Consider the following 12,029-nt stretch of genomic DNA (forward strand, 5'->3'; position numbering starts at 1 on the left):
ACAGACTCTGTGTAGATTATAGGATACATTTGGAAATTATCACCAAAAGTCAGTATGAAGGCTTTAGTAGGCTATTTAAGCTACAAAGAACTGCAGTATTGCCAGGATGACTATAGGACCCTTGCCTGGGAGGGAAGTATATCTCAATTTTGACTAAAAATTAGCTTTCCCTTGTGTTAGTAGGAAAGCCTATTAAATTAATGCAGTGAGTATAGGCCTACTTATGCCTATGTGTTTGGATGTTGCTGGATAGTGGCTCTTACAACAATTGAGGGAGAGAGTGCTGGTCCTACAATATGACAGTGACAATAATGATTTTGAAGCTTGTAGCCTACCCGTAGGCTAGCCATTTGTTTCATATTGCGCGCACATTTTTTTTTTTTTTATGTATTGGGAGTTGGGGGCCTGTGCCCCAGCAGAGCTCTAGGTCTAGAATCGCCCCTGACTTATAGCGTTCCCGTTTGTCTTTGTGGGGAAGAACATGGACGCCACCAGTGCAGCAGCTGTTTCGGTAATGCTGTGCGCTTGCCTAGAACACGAGAGCAAGCTTGTGGCTCTAAACTAAACAAGCTACAGAATGATACACACTTGCATTCCGGATTAAAGCAGCAATGTAATCAAGTGTGCAAGAGCATTTAAAGGGACACCAGACAAGCCTGATGCTTTTTTTCTACGAAACTCCCCCTCGCTCGGTCTGAAGCTCTTTTCCTTTTCTTTGCGTCTCCCGTCAAGGGTTTTCGCTGCTTCTTCGCCGGCTCTGCCATTATACACACGTTTGCAACAATCTCTAGCGTTTCGTTAGCCTGCCTCTGTGCTGTAAACTGATCCTGCTTCGGTCAGCGGGTAGGATACACCGAACTTGCAAGTGGGATATTCTTCCTACAGGCAGTAGGAGCGGGCGAGAGAGCCTTCATTTGCCCCGTAATGAGTAATTTAACCATATACCGACTTACGAAGATGATTAACACGAAAACGTTGCCTGGTGTCCCTTTAAAATCGTTGGTAAAACGACCAAAGTAGTACAAATACAAAGAAAATACATCTCAATTACCAACAATTACGGGCGCAGCCATCTTTGTTTGTCAAGTCGTACGGTTATCCTCGTTCTGCTCGGTGTACTTTCAGGAGCCCTGAGCGGGACAGTTGATATTACGACCAAAAGGGTGAAATGTCGCGAGACTGCTGGGAGATTTCACACTTTCCAACGCGGGCAGGGGGTGTACGATGTATCTGGATTACAGCATCAGCATACAGCATTTTCATTTTGGCGCCTTTGAGTCACTTGCTGCTCGTATGTCAGTCTCGTCTGTCAGATCTACTGCCAATCTGTTCACTGCATGCCTATCACCTCCATAATCAACTGCTGATGTACCCTTCCCCCATGTTGCTATCACAGACAGTGTGGCTCCATGCACTTCAGCCTTCAGCCACCATTCACAGATGCACCTGTGGGGATCTACACAAACAGGCACACATAGCTGCATCACATCCACACAACACCTAGGATCACATGATGTCTTGGGAAGTCACATGACCAATTAGGAAGTGTTTGCTGGCGGCAAGTCAGAATCTCTTTGTGTTGGTGCTGGACACTGTTGTGTGAGTTGGGCTCCCTTTTCATGCAGGTACTGTTGGTCATGGTAGAGCATGTTTAATCACTGCCATTTGAATTTGAATACTTATTTATTTAATTTGATCAGGGTAATTTCTAGAAGCGTGTGTCTACTCTTCACAGAGGACATAGTACAGTACGCTGTGTTTGGAAAATAGGGTCCCGCTGGATTTTCATGTAAAAATTGAATTTCTTGCATATTTTGCTAATATAGAGACTAAGGAACAAGATTGTTTTTGTCTTCAAATTTTCACGATTCATCTTTAGTGTTTTTTTCTGTATGTTTTAAATAAGCGATTATATCTAGTCCGAAAAGTGATTTTTACATTTTCTTCTAATTTTTTGACAATTAATTCCACTTTTTGTGCACAAAACCCACAGATAATGTAGAAAGGTTGTTGGTTCTAAAACAATATCCATAGTTTTCAAACTTTGAGTGTCTGAAACCACCCTTGTTGCCTATGTCAAAAACGATTTCTTAATCTTTGCTTTTCTTGATGCTTTCCTTGACCTGCCATGTCATTCTATTGTCTACCTTAAGAGAAATTTGTCTTGGAAATAATCTATAATAGTACAGGCAACACAGTACACCATTAGGTGTCATAGGCATGGGTAGTTGAGTAACAGTAGGCAAAATTAACAAACAAAAGAATATAAGGTACAAACAAACAGACAAACCACAGGCCCTCTCAGAGCCTGAACTAATACAAAAAACAAATAACTCAAGGGAAAACATTGCTCTGACACTAAACCATGTGCATTTGCTCTCTTTAAAAGCAACGGGTTATCCACAGCCAACAGGCCGGGCGTGCAAGAGAAGCAATGAAGTCTTAGAATTAAGAATAAAGCCATGTTCTTCCAACAACAACAACCACAAACACCCATGCGGCAAAAATATCAAATGACCGGCTGTGTTCTTCCAGAGAGGAAGCTACGTATATGATCACCACCCACGGGTGGGCGTGTGCGCCAACGCTGCAGGTCAGCCTTTCTGCATACACACCTGGCTTTAAAGTTCACCATCCTGGTAGCATACCTATTTACTGCCAAGGCCTGAAGGGGACGGGGAGAATATTTACTTCTGCTACACTGGCAGAGAACTCATGTGAAACAGACTGTGGGAGGTGGAAGGGGTTTGAATGCTGTCCGGCAGTATTATGAGTGGAACGTCTTAAGGGGGCCCTTTTCCCCATACAGCCTGATCTTACAGTGTGTGCCAATTCCATCAAGACACTCCACAATTTCATACTTGGTAGACACCCATGTATCCTGGATTTTGTGGCGACCGTGAAAATGGTTCTTGCAAAAGAGTTTACATGTACATTATATTTAGCAGACACTTCTTGACCAAAATCAGTTACATACTGTATGTCGGCTATATTACAAGGGATCACATTGTCCCCTGAGCAACTTGGGGTTAAGTGCCTTGCTCAAGGGCATAACAGTGAAAGCCGGGAATTGAACAGTCAACTTTCAGGCTACTGCACGCTAGCCCAGCTCCTTAACCACTACACTACCACTGCCCACTAGAAAAAGACTAGAGTGCCAGGTGGTAATATGGGTACAGTGTCAGGACCGCACACTGCAATCTCGCAGAAGAACTACATTTATTGAGTTAAAAACATAACACAACGTTTCAACCCACCAGGGTCTTCATCAGGCCTGATGATGACCCTGGTGGGACGAAACGTTGCATTATGTGTTATGATTGTAGTGTGCGGACAACTACTCTTCTTTCCTTGATAAGCTTGTTTGTCCTGCACCTGGCCTGAGTGAGGTGGGATGTGCATACAACCACTTTGAAGAAGACTACAGTGTTAGGACCACCATGCCTATGATATGCCGCAGCCTCTTCTAAGTGTCTCCTAGCACTTGCATAGACAGAAGTCAGGTACTCTTGATGTTGCACCACCCAATCAGTCGGTGGACTGTCCCTGTGGTCACCTCCAGTATTTCCTAGTAGGTGGTCGACTGGTAACTGTGGCTTCTGACCGAACATCAGCTCATATGGGGAGTGCTGTGTGGACTGGTACACGGTGGTATTATAGGCGAACAGGAGCTGAGGGAGCAACTGGGGCCATTTACGCTTCTTTTCAGGGGGTAAGGTCCTGAGCAAGTCATGAAGTGTCCTGTTGAAACGTTCACATTGACCATTCCCCTCTGGATGATAAGTGGTGGTTCTAGTCTTTGTTATGATGTTCAACAGCTCCCCCTCAAAGCTGTGCCCCTGTTCAGAGTGGATTCTCCTTGGCACACCATACACATAGAACCATCTCTCAGTTAGAATCTTAGCTACGGTGGAAGCTCTCTGATCAGGGGTGGGAAAGGCCTGGGTAAACTTTGAGAAAACATTTGTGACTACCAGAACATTCTCTTGTCCTGTGCTAGACCAATCCAAGAGAGTAAAGTCAATGGAGATTATCTACAAAGGCTTAGCGGCTAACATATTTCCCAAGAAGGTTCTGGCTTGGGTTGTCTTGCTTTAGCAAGCACAGTGCTCACACTCAGAACACCACTTTTGCACCTCATGCCACATCTGGGGCCAGTAGCACCTCTGTCATATCAAATCTGTGGTCCTGTCCACCCCCAGATGGGTTGTTGTGTAGGCTAGTGAGCACTTCTACTCGCAACACCTTTGGCAGTAAAAGCTGCAGCACTGGATCCCTGGAAGGAGGAGCCTGGATCGCTCAGTACAAGGTCCTATCCACTTCCTGTATCTGGTACCACTTCCATTGGTTCACTCCACTTGTCTTAACGGGTATGTGGTCGTCCCTGTCACCAAAACCACAGGTATCTGGAAATACAGGGATCAGTCCCTTGCAGGACTTTCAGGTCTCTTTTGGTTTGACCAGGGATGGTGTCCACCATACAAGATTCTGTCATCCAAGAGTCTTGGATAGGTGCACTCGAGGCTTGCATGTTGGCTATGGCAAGCGGCAGGGGGACGACCAGGCCGTGTGACACAGATAGCAAAGTGTTAGTGGGGCTTGTGGGAAGCCTAGAAAGGGTATCGGCATTGCAATTAGCTGTCCCAGGACAATATTTGATGTTGTAATAAAGAGGGCAAGCTGAGAATCCCAGCAATGTTCCAGAGCGCCCAGTTTCGCTGACTGCAGGGATTTTGAGGGGATTGTTGTCAGTGTACACGGTGAACGTGTTGCCCACTCACTTGGCCACAAACCCTGGCTAGCAAAGGCTATTGGTCGCTGTAACCCATCCTTCTCCTGTGACAGAACTGCCCCCAATACTGCATGGCATGCATCCATCTCTAAGATAAAGGGACGACTGAAATCGGCATAACCTAGGACTGGTGCTTGAACAAGCCATTCTTTTAAGGCTCTGAATCAAGAAAAAGTTCTGAAGGCAAACCTGGATGTGACTACATTCAATGTTAACTATCCAATATTCAGATGTCTGTAATTGAAATGTATGCAAATTAGTGCATAATTAATGAGATATTGTTAAATTACATGCATAAACATATATTTTCGGAAAACTTGTAATGCAAAAAAATATTGTCTCTACATAAATAAATCAACTAGTAAAGTTTCATAAGAATATCAAGGAGTTAAATTTTGTACCCTATTTTTTTACCGTTCTATGTTGCCTATGGAGGCCAGTTTTATGCTGCAAATGCTAATTAGCAGGTTTAAAACTAAAAAATCAGCTAAGTAAATATGATATTCAGAATCAGCACCCAAAAATTTGGCAGAATACCCTCTTTACCAATGTTTTCTCACATTTGACCCCCAAGAGATAGTAGTCCCAGTCTTAATTATGCATTATATAAATGATGATGTCATCTAAGTGTGAAAATGGATCGTGAAAATTTGAAGACAAAAAAAATCTTGTTCCTTAGACTCTATACTAGTAAAATATGCAAAAAAAAAATTTTACAAGAAAATCCAGCGGAATTACACAAGACACCGTACTAACACAGGCTTCTGCAGTTTTTAGATTGCTGTGATCACCTCATTGTTACCTGAGCTGCTGGGCTGCATTGGTAAATTCCCTAATATGCACATTTTCTATTGAATGTTTTATACTTGCATTGGAACATGTTTTAAACTACTTTCTCTGTCCGTAGCAACGGAACGTTCACTTTTTTGTCTTCATGTGTCAATGAGCTGTGGGACAGTTGAGCACACTGAAAAGTAGGCCTATATTTTCTAGCTATGTTTGAGTTGACTATGCTATGCTGTTTAATGAGACTGGCAACTAACATGCTTGTTTATCCTGAAAAGGGACCAGGCCAGCCACTGTTTTCCTGTAATTAGTACACATTTCTTTATTGTGTTTGTTTGTTTGTTTGTTTGTTTGGCTATCTGTGACTTTGCCTCTGGGCCTACCACCCATGTGCCCCGATCATAGTAGCATTGTACATTAACAAGTGGTGCTACTGATGCTGGTGGTTCTCCTTCCTAACTATGTCTTCTGCTTGGGCTATCCCTGTACAAGGCCGGATCCACACTGATGCTTTGCCCCTTCTTGCCAAGGGACCACATTGGGAGACACTGTCTTGGTGTGTACTATAACTACAACACGGTGTGATATTTTGTAGTGGTATCTGAAGATCTTGAGTGTGTAGTGCTTGCTGTGTTGCATGCTTCGTCTGGTGTTGGGTTGCTGTCTCCTGTTTTTCTGTCTCACCAGGGTCCTCCTGAGCAGGGGTTTTGCATTGGCTGATCCGACCTTCCTAGACTGAGGAAAATCCACCAGTTGATTATAGCAGTATTTTAAGATCTATCCTTAACTTTTCTACACCTTTTGTACTAAATTGTAATAAATTTGAAATACATTTACATATCTGCTTTTGTCAACTGTCCCTTTGCGGGGAACATGTAGAACTAGCCACACTACATTCAGGGAAAGATTTGTAGGTCCTCCTGCCCGTCATCAGGGGGTGGCGTAGTCAGACTGTAAAGAAGGTATACCGCTTGTCAGGTACCACACACCCCTCCCCCCAACACACAACAAATTCCTCCCATCATCACAGCGAATCAGGTCAGAGGAGAGCTGAGGAGACTTCACCCAAGGAAAGCAGCTGGTCCAGACCCATTGTGTCCTAGACTGCGCAAAGCCTGTGCTGTGGAACTGGGGGAGCCTCTGCAGCATGTCTTCAACCTGAGCCTCCGACTGGGGAAGGTACCAGCACTGTCGAAGACATCATGGTTCATCCCAGTTCCAAAGAAGCCTCATCCCAGTGAGCTAAATGACTTTTGGCCAGTCACTCTCACCACACATGATGAAGACCATGAAGCGACTGGTACTTCACATCCTCAGACCCCAGGTCCGCTATACTCACTCATCAGGCTCCAGTTTGCATACTAGTAGAAGGTGAGCGCAACCTCACACTCTACTGCACAGAGCGCAATCTCATCTGGACAAGGGGAAAAGTGTTGTGAGAATCATGTTCTTTGATTTCTACCAGAAAGACTCGAGGAGGTACAATGAAAGTTAACACATATTTTAATCCATCAAAGGAAATACAAAAAACATAAGCAACAATGAGATGGTCTTTGGCATTGGCCTCGTCCTTGGTCCAGGTCACTGAGTGTACAGACCCTTGCAAATGCCGGAATGAGACAGCAGGGGCGGAGCCTACCCCCTGGACGTCTGGACAAGGCCAAACTGGTGGTGGTTAGGGAGGGAGGGTGGGAACATCAAAAATCGGCACCTGAAAGCAGCAGGCAGGTGCAAAGCCATGTCATTATAAAGACTCATGCAGACTGGTGATTGGTCGTAAGTAATGAATGAATGAGTGATGTATAGAGTCTTCCTGGCAGAACTTTAACGCTGACGCTTCCATTTCTCCAGCACCTTTAACACCATTCAGCCTGTCAGATTGAGAGACAAGCTTGTGCAGATGGGGGTTGATGCTCACCTGGTATCTTGGATCACAGACTACCTGACTGAGAGACCACAGTTTGTCAGGCTAAAGGACTGCTTCTCACAGACTGTGATCAGCAGCACTGGAACGGACTCTCACTGTTCCTGTTCACGTCTGAATTCAGCTACAACTCTGAGTCATGCCATATGCAGTAGATTTCGGACGACACTGCAATTGTGGGGTGTATCAGGGATGGACAAGAGGAAGAGTACAGGAACCTAGTAGATGACTTTATTCAGTGGTGCAGGCTCAACCATCTGCAGCTGAACGCAACAAACAACGTCGGTTTTACTTCCTGAGGAGGCTGCGGTCATGTCTGCAGTAAGCTCCTTTGGATATTTTACCAGTCTGTCATTGCCATTGTCCTCTTTTATGCTGTGGTGTGCTGGGGAGGTAGCATTAAGAAAAGGGATGTTGGGCGACTGAACAGGCTGTTAAGGAAAGCTGGCTCTGTTGTTGGCATTGAGCTGGAGTCACTCGCAACAACTGCAGAGAAACGGACCATGAGCAGGATGCTGGCGATCATGGACAATGACCGTCACCCGCTACACAGCACGTTCAATAAACAGAGGAGTAGGTTCAGTGGCAAACTTCTGTCACTGTCATGCTCAACAGACAGGTTGAGGAGGTCATTTGTCCCCAGGCTCGGGGTCAAAGGTCATACGGAATCGATTAACCCTTAATGGAGTACCAATGTTGAGAAATGAACGTTCTAAAGAATATCTGGGTTCATTGAATTCAACATAGAATTTTAGAACCTTCAATTGTTGCGGAACTTAGAATGTTCAAAAACCTACACCTTTACTGGGTTTTAATCTTGACTTTGTTAGTTCTTGTGTGAAGTACTATTCTAACCTGCAGTGTTCTTAACCCAACTGCTTAGGGATCCACTGCCTTTTGCTGTCTCCTGCAACTCCTTCTTTTGTGCATGCATTGTCTTAGACTGGCAGCAACCCAGTGAGCTTAGCTTAGCATAATGAATGGAATCTAGCATTTTGTGAGTGTGCCAACAACAACTAAAAAAAAACCTAATTACTTGGCAATTCTGACCTTGACGCCCAATACTTGAAACTATCTCAGCAACAGAGACGAAACTGCCCCATCTGGTCCCTGACAAGTCCAGAGGGGTATTCCAGAAAGCAGGTTTACTGGCTTAACTGGGTATGTTAACACAGAGTTAGTGGTAAACCTGTGATTTCAGTTCCAGAACGCTCAAATATGATCAGGCTCAGGGGCAGATTATGAACTTTTGGGCCCCTGGGCCCAGATGTATTAAGGGCCCCCCACTTATTGTCGTATACAATGTTTTTTTAATTTGTTTGATGTGATTTCCTGTATTCTGGTGCATTTTGGGCATGGCCAATACTAAATTCAATCAGATTCATAGCCTACATCCTGATTTGTTGATATTGAGGCAATGATTCCATGCAAAGGCTTGGGCTTCAGGGCCCCCTGACCCCTTGGGCCTATGGGCCTGGGCCCGGTAGGCCCGTGCAGTAATCCATCCCTGATCAGTAATCCATCCCTGATTCATCAGGGCTCCCTGATGAAGGCCAATATGGCCGCAACGCGTAGGCCCATGTGCTTTTAACCAGTTCTTGCTTGCCATGATGAATTAAAGGCTTTTTATACTTTTTCAACCTCAGAGTGCCTCTGCAAACTCTTTTTTCTTTGGATTCTCACTTCACCCGTCGCAGAAGAGCACCTGAGCAAGTAATTATCTGAAGTCTCCTGAGCGCCCTAAGCCCTTTTGTGTAATCTTTTATGGTATGTTGGTCTCAAGGGCCCACATCAATCTGGCCCATAATCGCTCATTTGTGATTTGCACCCCCCCGGTAAAAAATGAAAATGCAATATTATTCTGCTTTAATCGCCCCTATCTTCAGTTAAGATGTTCAGAACTGCACCAAATTTTATGTGTATGATTGACTTGGCATTCTCTGGGGGTATGCCAAGTTTCGTAGAATTTCATCCATGGGGGGGGGTCTAAAAAAAACTAGGTTTTGTGTACATTTAGTGACTGTACACTCATTGGCCTGTAGATGGCGGTGCACACATACACATGCACACACACACAGGCACCCACATACTATCGGTATCAGAACGGCCGATACATAATTACAAATTTAGTAGCATTAAAAGAAAGCCAAAATAAATATTCATCATCATCATCATGGCTGCATTTCCAGTATTGGCGATAAGTAGTCGTTTGTCCACTAGATGGCGCATTGTTGCAGTGAGACGTAATTTTGTTGGAAGTTAAAAGTGGGTTGGAAAAACAATGGACGCTTCCTACAAGGACTAGTTTACCGCAGAGAACGTCTAATAAGGATAGGATGATGTTCACATGAAATGTAATTCCCATTTCTTCTTGAAGCCGAAATAAATCTGAGGATGTTTATCGGACATGCTTGGTTTTTACTGCAGGTACGTTAATCTTATAATATCAAAAAGGACCTAGGTAATGTTACCGTTAGCGTTGGTTGAGTGATGGAGGCCAATTTGATTGATTGTATTTGTAGAAAACTATAAATGCGGTTATACCAAGCAAATTGATAGCAGCACTGTAATTGTATCTTTCGACTGTCATTTGTTGCACGTGCTACAAAAATCATTCTGTGCAATGGAAGATTTACCAACGTTACACCGGTCTGATACAGTTTTGCCTAGGCTATACATGCGTGAGACTGAGACGCCTGTTTATTTTGTTTTAAGTGCGTGCAGGGTGTGAGAGGGGAATCAATGTGCTTTGATTCCAGCTTGGTAGTTGTAGTCTGTGAAATTAAAAAGCACGTGTGTGTGAAGTATCCAACAATGACACCTTCATTTCATTATGGCTGCTTTAGCAACACACCTTAAGCTACTGTGTAGTGGGTCCCATTTAGAAGTGGCTACTTCATTCGCGCTTTCCTTGACTCATGGAGCTGCGTGAATTTTATTACAACTTTTCGCCACGATATGGCAGTTTAAGTCCGCTTGATACTGTAAGGCGTAAGCCATTGGTTTCCAAAGGAGATTTTATTTGTGTCGCCAGCATAGCCTATTGACAATTTATGTTGTAAATAGGCCTATAAGCCTACCTGTAGCGTAGGCTAACAGCTTTCTATTAGGATCTAGTTTGTTAGTTACAGTTTTGTCATAACTCCCTGATGCATTTTTGCATTTAGAATAGCCAGAGCGTGGATATCTCAATCGGAAAATTAAACAATATCGGGTGCCTATGAACTAGGCTGGGTGAACCCAGCCTGATCTGCCCGCTATTTATTTTTTGATTTCTTAAAAGATTGAGCTTGGTCTGGTGAAAGACAGACTAGACATGGACCTCAGTTACACAATGCAAGGGAACATGAATCAGCCTATATTTGCACGAACAATAACGGACAACAGCTCTTCAACTTTGGCCCGTTAAAATGTGTATGAACAGTCTAGCGACGCATTTAATCAAGGCCCATTTGGACATGTCAGTTATTTGCACCACTGGTTAGATGTAAAACAGCATTTCGTTTCAGACTACTGTTACTTAATTTGTGCATTAACAATAACGTTTCAGACTACTGTTACTTAATTTGTGCATTGACAATAAAGTATTACATGAACTAAAGATGACTAAAATCTTATGTAGAAGAAGAAACATTCACAAAAAATCCATCCATCCAAAAATGACCTTTGTTTTTGATAGCTGTTGAAAACGGTGTTATACGGTAACTGGCTTTCATGTTAACTGGCTGGACTGTTCACTTTGCCTCTGGAGTTAACGTAACCGCCCCTTTCTCTTGCAGGTGTGTTCAGTTGATGATTTAGCCTCCGATACCTGGCCGCAGATTCGTCTGTTTAACTGAAGTTCAAATAGACATGTTTGTGATGCTCCACTTTGTTGTTTAGGCTAATAAAGCTTTACAACACGATGTGTCGGCGTTGGAAGTGTCAGGTTGTCTGTAGTAGGCTAGGCTACATGCGCTGGACCATGAATATATGATAACCTGACATTTACCTGCTTGCGCCACTAACCAAGCTGACACAACCTGGAGAAATTGGCCATACTTATTTACTAGGCCTACAAGTAAAATAGGTCACCTAGTATGTTTTGTGTTTGTAGCAGGTTAACACAGTGGATCATGGTAACTGGCTACTGTGTTATCTTGCTGCATTGCCCAAGCCATTTAGACCTTCAAAGTATAGCCTAGGCTTAATGGTTTTTACGTTTCACTGACTGTTGGTCAGGCTGCCCGTGACCACCTAGTCTATCTTCAGCCTAAATTGAGGAAGCATTGCTTGTCTAAAAATGTATACATTTAAAAAACTGTGAATGGCGAGGATTGAACCCGTAGGCTAGACTAAAAAGAGCCTTATCAACGCATCAACCTGTTGTGCCACATATCTTATCACTTGGTGAGAAATAAATTATTAAAATATATATAAATCCAATACACCTCAAACCTATGTTAACATGTCAAAATACGAACGTAAATAGCCTAGACCTACGTGTATCTTGTGATATTTCATATTACATCTCTTTTGTGATATGTA

The sequence above is a fragment of the Alosa pseudoharengus genome, unplaced genomic scaffold (genome assembly GCF_046254945.1).
Source record: "Alosa pseudoharengus isolate Yale_2024_CS ecotype anadromous, Long Island Sound unplaced genomic scaffold, YU_APseudo_1.1 YU_APseudo_1.1_scf_2, whole genome shotgun sequence".
Lineage (NCBI taxonomy): Eukaryota > Metazoa > Chordata > Actinopteri > Clupeiformes > Clupeidae > Alosa > Alosa pseudoharengus.